Source organism: Aethina tumida, chromosome 5 (assembly GCF_024364675.1).
Source record: "Aethina tumida isolate Nest 87 chromosome 5, icAetTumi1.1, whole genome shotgun sequence".
Taxonomy (NCBI): Eukaryota; Metazoa; Arthropoda; class Insecta; order Coleoptera; family Nitidulidae; genus Aethina; species Aethina tumida.
The window spans coordinates 6,085,211-6,093,899 of NC_065439.1; the positions used below are offsets into that span (position 1 = coordinate 6,085,211).

General features: G+C 29.4%; 2 long non-coding RNA genes across 4 annotated transcripts; one reads left to right on the forward strand and one right to left on the reverse strand.

Moving 5' to 3' along the window:
• Window positions 1–3,294: 3,294 nt before the first annotated feature.
• LOC109605959 (uncharacterized) lies at window positions 3,295–6,565 on the reverse strand. 3 transcript variants are annotated; one of them, XR_007547992.1, is made up of 5 exons: window positions 6,158–6,565; window positions 5,858–5,955; window positions 4,757–4,832; window positions 4,556–4,700; window positions 3,295–3,461 (listed from the first exon to the last, which is right to left on the reverse strand). It is a non-coding gene; the product is annotated as an uncharacterized LOC109605959 (long non-coding RNA). The 3 variants fall into 3 exon arrangements; XR_002192025.2 differs by lacking the exon at window positions 4,556–4,700; XR_007547993.1 differs by lacking the exons at window positions 3,295–3,461; window positions 4,556–4,700 and adding an exon at window positions 3,541–3,961.
• A 55-nt stretch (window positions 6,566–6,620) lies between these two features.
• Window positions 6,621–8,466, forward strand: LOC126265518 (uncharacterized). The gene is made up of 3 exons (XR_007548006.1): window positions 6,621–7,044; window positions 7,102–7,307; window positions 8,101–8,466. It is a non-coding gene; the product is annotated as an uncharacterized LOC126265518 (long non-coding RNA).
• Window positions 8,467–8,689: the final 223 nt, after the last annotated feature.

Here is an 8,689-nt window from a genome sequence, read left to right on the forward strand (position 1 = left end):
AAGCGTCGATAAGAATCTTTAAAGACGTAGTTCTTCAGAGATGCAAGGCATTTAACACTTGCGCATTGGTATTTTGTTTGCAATGCGTTTGAATCATACCATAGACGTTACTTATTATCATTTTCAAACTGCAGAAAAACAAAACATAAAAGCATGTATAACCAACATTGTCTTAAAGCTAAAAATCTAATTGTCAAGCATTGTGATAATGTCATCTTTGATGTCTCTTCTGATGAATATGTTTACACTGTACATGTAGACACCGCCACTTGCGATTGTCCCTATGGTCAAGGAGGAAAGTTTTGGAAACATTTATGTACCGTTGAGAATCAGTTTGGTATTACTTTTAAAACAGCTCCCCTTTTATCGTGTAAACTTTTTTGAGGATATGTCTTTAGATATGGTCGAGGAAACGATTACAACTGTAGAAGGTGATGAGAATAAAATTGTCACCCCTGCAGAGGTATCTTCAGCATTTGTACCAAACAAAGAAAAATCATCTGTTAATGATCCGAGTAGTGTTACTGACACTGCACTCAACAGACTTTCGTATAAGTTGTTGAAATTCTAAAAGGTACTGATTCAATAGAAATAGCTAATGCTATAAATAAAGTAAACACAGTTATGGACAAATTAAGACAACTGGTGATGTTTTAAGTTTCTTACATCAAATCAAAAAAGTTAAACGCGGTCGCCAAGTCGCAGCCAGGAATTGGTTGCTGATTTAACCTGTGAAGCGGAGATAGTCGCAACAAATCTTGACTCAAAGTAGATAATCTGGATTTCTCGACTGTTCAAGGAGCTCATTGGTTTGTCTGAGGTTTCTGTGCTTAGAATTGACAACGAGTCAGCTCGAAAACTTTCCGAGAATCCTGAATTTCACTTCAGGACTAAACATATTCAAAGAAAGTAACTCTTCATCCGGGACCGAATCAAGAAAGGAATGCTGACTGTGGCCCATATAGTCAATTAACAATTAATGTTAAGCTCACCATTACACATGTAGTTTTTAAGTAGTTAAATAAAGCAAGTTTATTTAAAACATCGTGTTAATCATCTGATAACCTGAATCACACCGAAAAAAACTTCAACAGTTAGCAAATTTCTTATGCTTTCAAAAGAAGGTGCACCAGAAAGATATAAGGGTAAAAAGTTATAGATATTGAGGATTTTGTGGAAGAAAATCTGACGTTGAATTAGACATACCAGAACTGGATAAAGTTTTAGACGATGAAAATAATGCACAAACAGTAGGTGTAGGGCCAGCATGCAATATACTCGTCAAAAAGTATCACAATGAGCGTCTAATAGTAAACACGTTAAAAAACAAAATTATTAACATCCCTGTAATGCAATTTGAGTCAGCAAAGGAGCACTGCATGACACTACCAATGAATGTTTGGGAGTAATCAAGATGCCCAATGTGGACACATCATCCTGGGGATCTCTGGTATTGCGCATCCTTACTAGGAAGCTGACTGCTCTCCTTGGAAGAACCTCCCAATCATTGGAAACAAGTAACAGAATTAAACTAGGGCCACTGATAAACAGGACTTTCATAAGCAAGTATTATACCCACAGCCATGCCGCTATTGTAAAGGGCAGCACAAAATTATGGAATGTTCTCAGATCAAAAAAACTGACTGTGTATCAACGAGTAGAAAGGGTAAACAGTGATACTGTTATACTGAAATTGTTCACGATGGAACCAGGAAGTGGAGATTCCCTAGGAAATGCCCAATGTGGACACATCATCCTGGGGATCTCTGGTATTGCGCATCCTTACTAGGAAGCTGACTGCTCTCCTTGGAAGAACCTCCCAATCATTGGAAACAAGTAACAGAATTAAACTAGGGCCACTGATAAACAGGACTTTCATAAGCAAGTATTATACCCACAGCCATGCCGCTATTGTAAAGGGCAGCACAAAATTATGGAATGTTCTCAGATCAAAAAAACTGACTGTGTATCAACGAGTAGAAAGGGTAAACAGTGATACTGTTATACTGAAATTGTTCACGATGGAACCAGGAAGTGGAGATTCCCTAGGAAATGTCTGGATTAGTAAGTGGCAGTACAACTACGCGAGTACTACGGTCACTAATAGCCATGTATGCTTAAAAAATAGAACAGTATTCTTGGCTATTGCGTTGATAAGAGTACAAACGAACTACCAATGAGATTAATATCTGTGACCTCCTTGATCCAGGGTTATAGGTTTCTTTCATTACTGCCTAGGTTTCTTTCTTTACTGAACAGCCACGCTTTGTAAATTTAGGGTAAATGCTATATGCTCACCAAGGATCGTTAGTGATTTTAGATTGCCTACGGAGTTGCTGGTACTGCCAAATGGAGGTAGTAAGCGGTATATCATCGAATCATTTTTAATTGCCTTCAAGGGATTTACCTCAAGGAAAGGATCCTGTGTACACATGTACAGTGACTACGGAACAACTTTCGTAGGCGCAAACAAGGTGTTCGAAATTTGCAAACTGGCCTGGTACACGAAAATAAGAAACACCAAATGGCAACCATGGGCACTCAATGGCACTTTATTCCATACCCGTTTCTCATTTTGGAGGGCTGTGGGAAGTTGGTGTCAAATCGACTAAGCACTATGTTAGACGAGTAATAGGTAAAACTACTCTTACTTGTGAATGATTTCCACACACTTACATCAGGAAATTTTTTGATTGGGAAAGAAACACTGTCATACCCGAGTGTTGTGTCGGAAACAATTGGAACAGGTCATATAAAACATTGGAAAATGATCCAGAAAATGAAGAAAGACTTTTAAAAGTCTTGGTGTGTGGAATAATTCCACAATCTTTAGCAGAGGTTTAAGTGATCACAAAAGAATGAAAACATGATGGTCAACACATTGTTACTTTTAAACTTCTAAAGGAAGGAATGCTATAAGAATGCTATTAACAACCGCCACTGAAACCTTTTGAAAAAAATTAAACCAAAAACCATTAATAGTGTAACAATACTAATAATATTCAACTTAACATACTCCAATGTTTGTGGAGCAGCAGGTTATAAACCTTCAATTGATACAACTGTGAAATACGATTTTATGTATCTTCAAAATAAACAAAACTTACATACACACTCAATGAAATTATTCTATCCTAAATTATGATTATCAATAATTAGAAATCAGAATAGCTCAATATATAGTGTTCTTTTGTCAACTTATTCTCTCCAGCAATTAAAACAGTAAATTACATATATATAACTAATCAAGTAATTATTCAAAAATGACAAGTAACCAAATTTATTTGCAATAAATTCATTACTATTCAATTTTAATTTTTTTCCCACTGAACATTCTTCAGACGTATATAAAAATTTTATGGTGCATTATAATACAAAGATTCTTCAGTTAACTAAAATTTAACCATAGATGGAGGCAATTTAAAGAATACTTGAATGTCCCACCACATATATGTTAATACCTAGAACAAAATTTAATAATAGATTAACAACTATTGAAAATCTATTATAATAGTTATCATAAAATGAGTAAAAAATGATATTCAATATTTCACAATTAATTATCAGAGAGGTTTTGAATCTCCCTATTGAATATATTTGTTCAGCAACAATCTTTTTCATTTTCATGAATGAATGTCCATTACTAAACGTACCGAAATACATTTGAAGCTGATTTATATTTTTATTGGTTTTCACTAATCCTATACTATATCTTTAAGTCTCAAAAAATCATAAAATAGTTCAGATTACTTTAATCCCATTGTCATGATTTACATGCACATATTAATATAAAATTTTATTTGTTTTTGATGCAGTCGAAAATAAGTTATATAGTAGGATTCAACTTTGACAAATTCTTTCATTTACGTGTATATCTTTTATATTATTGTATATAAATTAATGGGAAAACGTAAATTTGTCATTAACTAGATGATTGGTGCGTCCCATTTGATCCAATTAACTGTAATAGACAATTTTTATAAATAGTAAATTTAAATATTAACATTTTAAACATAAATAATGAAATTAAAACAAATGTGGCAAAGAAAATGGCAAATGTATCATTCTATAATAGATTAATGATGATGAAGATTCAATTATGTTCACTGATGAAACATTCAAATCTTTAAACAATGATATTCAGTAGGTCAAAGAAAACTCGAAAGAAGTGAAATATTCTGGGATAGTTCTTCATAACTTGAGGGCTAAGTTGGTTCAAAAATGTACAATAAACAAAGAAAGCAAACTAAATTAACAATTTTTTTAAATTCTAGTGACTAATTTTATTATATTTATTTTATTTTATTATTATTTATTAATGTATTAAACACACTTTAAATACCAGTGTTGTGTATTTTTTCCTGCTTTCTATATGTTGAACGACTTCGGTGGGTGACAAAATCGTTGCTCAATTAGTTCACTATATGGAGACTGAACTATATATTCAATATTTTAGACTTCAAAATTTGTTGTAGAATCTGTAGCTAAACGTTTCCCTTTTATTTGATTTGTATTGAATGCTTTAATTTAAAATTTATTTTGAGTCAACCCTTACCAATTATGGAAAATGGAAAACCACAAAATAATCATTTATTTTGTAAAATAACAGTAATGTTGCTTTTGCGCGATGTCTCTTTTGGAGTTATGTATTATACAAATCATGGAACTAGTTCTAGACTTTATGTAAAACTGCAGTATGACTTAAACAATAAAAATAATATAATTTTTAATTGCATACTAACTCAGTTAAACTAACCTTGGTTTGAATAGAAATATAGATGTTGTTTCAAACTGTACTCAATGTAATCTTCGCTCCATTTACTGGTCAATGTCTAAAAAATTAAAAGATGTTTTATTTTCTATTTAATGCTTACATATCATATAAAAATATTTATAATATTTATTACAATATTTAACAGATTTCCCCACTTTAAAACAAAAAAATATTTGGATAATATTGACAACATTACAACAAAAGGTTTTAAATTAAACAAAATAGTGTATAACAAATGAATGAATTGCAAATACAAATTAATTTTACTAGTCTGTGCCCAGCCCCATATTCTTATAAAATATTGTTGATAATAATTAAACACTCAATGAAACTTAAAAAGAACAACTGCACTTAGAAGTGGTCAAAATCAAATCAATTGCTTTCTGGTTAATATTTTCCAATATTGATACAAAAATAAGAAGACCTTATAACACAAAGCAACATTAATATAAATACATTAATGAGTATATTTCAATATTGTTTTGTTTTTGTTGAATATTCTATATATGGATATATTCAATTAAAACACATGAATAACAAGCTAAATAAATATACACTGACATGGACTTGAATATTAATGAACTCAGCTGCATATATGTAAAAGTGTACATCAATTTAGTTTTTCAGTTATCAATATCTAAAATACAAAAAGGAAAGATCAAAACAGACACAAATCTATTTGAAGACTGTAGGAACAAAAGAGTATTTAAGGCATTCCATTTTTAACATTATTTGTTAAATTTCACATCGCTTGTATTAAACAGAACCGTGTAAATTAAGTAAATTAAACATAAACAATGAAATCACTACTACTAAAGAACTACTTCTGATAATTTTACATTCAGTGTTATATTGGAATATTTCTAACTATTGTCTACTAATTAAAAATACATGAATCTTAGAAATAAAATAAAAAGAAAAAATTAAGTAGTCACAGTTACCAGTTTCCTTTCGAGACAATATTAACAAAAGATAGCAAAAGTGAAGATTAATTGTTGTTTGAATATTAAAATATTATCATTAATATTTTGAAGCAAAATATCAATACATATGTCATTAGTATTACAAGATACATACACATACCTTTCAAATTTATTTGATGATTGGTAAACATGATAAACGGCTTGCTTCACAGACAACCTAAATGTAAATCATCAGTTTAGTATTTCAGTTATCACCACCTAAAACATAAAGTTAAAATCATAACTTGAACAAATCTGTCAGTAAACAATAAAAATAGTAGCATAATTAAAACCATTTTATCTTTTATGTTTGTAATATTTGTAATATTCTATATAGCATTTATTAAACAGTGTATAATATAGTTAATTAAACAACAAAACATTTTACATTAATTAACTTGTTTAAATTAAATATACCAACCTGAATAATCTAGGAAATTTTCATCAATTAAAATTTTAATTGAAATTTTGGTAGTTTACCACATCGTTAGATTTGTTTAAATGTATACCACATATTTTATGACTGACTGAATTCATATTACATTGACCAGACCAGTTGGACCTCTTAAAATATATTCCCCTCACGTCTACGGTGTTTACACAACTTTTTGCACCATAATTTTCTTGAACACTTGAGAGAATTGCGCGGTTAGTAAATCAGTACAACGTTGCCATATTTAGTAAATATTTAAAGATGAACGAAAATTCACGAACTGTTATTAAATCACCGTTACCTAAAAATTATAGATAGTGATTGTTATTGAATAATCAAATAGACAGTTAACTCGATCTCAGCCTTATAAAATTTGGATTTGCTTTTATCAACCTTTTCGGTGGAAATGTTGCGATAATTTTATGAGACTGAGTGCGTATCAACTGTTCATTCAATTATTCAGTAACAATATAAATAATAACAATAAACAATACAAACAGTAAATGCGATATGTTTATCTCTTTAACCTGTTTGTTGCTCTGTGATTTGTTTGTACTTTTGTATCGGTGGTCCATAATCTTATACATCTTTGTCTATGGTCCAGTTTGAAAAAACCGGTAGTAGGTAAAACGTGCGTAAGTTTGGTATATAGGTTATATTTAAGGCTGACCTAAACAAAAAATGAGTAAACACAAAAAGAAATTGTGAGGAAAAGTCGAAGGTGAAACTTAAGACGAATGCTAAAACGGATTTTCTGCCTAAGGGAAAAGATGTGACCAATACAAGTTTTAAAGTGGATGCGATTCTACTGCCCGAGTTATTAAAAACAAATAAATACATTCCTTTGAATAAAAATAGTTTTATTATAAAAATAAGTATACAAATAACCAAATTAACATCATTAACAATAATATTAATAAAATGTTTTCAAGGACTTGGTTGTTCGATTGAAACACTACAATGACAACGTGTGATACAGTTCATATGAGGAAAAAACTGACATGCACAAGCATTTATGTGATAAGATTATTCTAAATCACTTATGTATTTTGGTAAAGAATGTGATAACATTAGTTCAAGATAGATGGAAAAGTTCGGAGCTTCAGCTGTGGCAGTTATCGACAAGCTTGTGGAACATGTATGTACAGTACTATTAGAAATTTATATTTCCTTCCAGGATATCGTTATTTAATAATTTTATGTTGAAAAATTTAAAATTTACTTACTGGATTTTAAAATTTAACACCTGCCAACTGAGTGATTTTTTTTAAAATTGTAAAATTCTACAATTAAATTTCAATTTAGGCTAGTTTCAAACATTATTTGATGAAATTTAATGATTATTGTTTGTATAATTAATTAATTTAGTTTCATTTTCACTTATTTTCTTTTAGTAAGTTGAACTTACCAATTTAAATTTTTTTACTGATATTCAAATTTTAAGGTTTGTTTGTAATGAAATTAAAGATATTTTTCAAGTAATTTAATTTTTTTTAAGGTTCTTTCAGTGATTTTGACTTAAAATTGTTTTGTTTTATTCTATCATTCTATGAAATTTGGTTTCTGTTTATATAATTAATTGATTTTGTTTCATTTTCACTTTTATTCTTGTACCATGTTCAAAAAGTTGAACAATTTAAAGTTTTCTTACTTAATTCCAAATTTGATAGCATATTTTAATGAATTTTAATATTCATATTAAGGAAGAAAATAAGAAATCCCAAAAAAATTATTTAATAATTGAGATTAAGTTTTAATGTATTATGCAATGTGTTATATCTCATTGTTTTTTAATAAATATTTTAAAAACTTTGTTTCTAATAAATTTTGCAAAAAAATGGTGTACTTCATCTAGGAAAATTAAACATTTCACTACAACAAAATATTATTGTATTTTTAAAATAGATTTTAATTTTTTTCGCTATTTTTAGGAAGCAAAAATGAAGATGCATCAACAAATCACAGCCAGATTCAATATTTCTTAGAAGCAATTCATACAGTCCTGTCTATTGAGTGAACTAGAAATCAATATATTGGAGGAAAGTATCTAAAATATTAACCAATTTTCCATAGCCATTTAGATTTAGTTACCCGTTTTGTTGTAACATATGTTTAATTTTAATGTCAAGCACATTCTAATTACAAAGTGTGTGTTATAAGAGGCTACATTATCAAGTTGTGGAGAAAGAAATTATTTTTTTATTAAATTAATTTCAAGACATGAAGGAAGACTGAAAATTTGTCAAATTTTAGCGACAACTGTTGATGTATGTAAATAGATTTTATATATTTCTACAGTTTTATGTTTTACTACAGTTGGAATCAGTTTTGTTTTAATCAGTAAAATTATCAATATTAGTAAAAGCTTAGAGCATATCATCCATATATTTGGCATTGCTGAGAGCTATGAACCTTAGAATAATGTTGTATTATGATAGTCATAACATTCTCACAATTAATCATTTTTATTTTAAAAATTTAACCCCAACAAGAAATCTATTTTATTTAACATTTATTTGA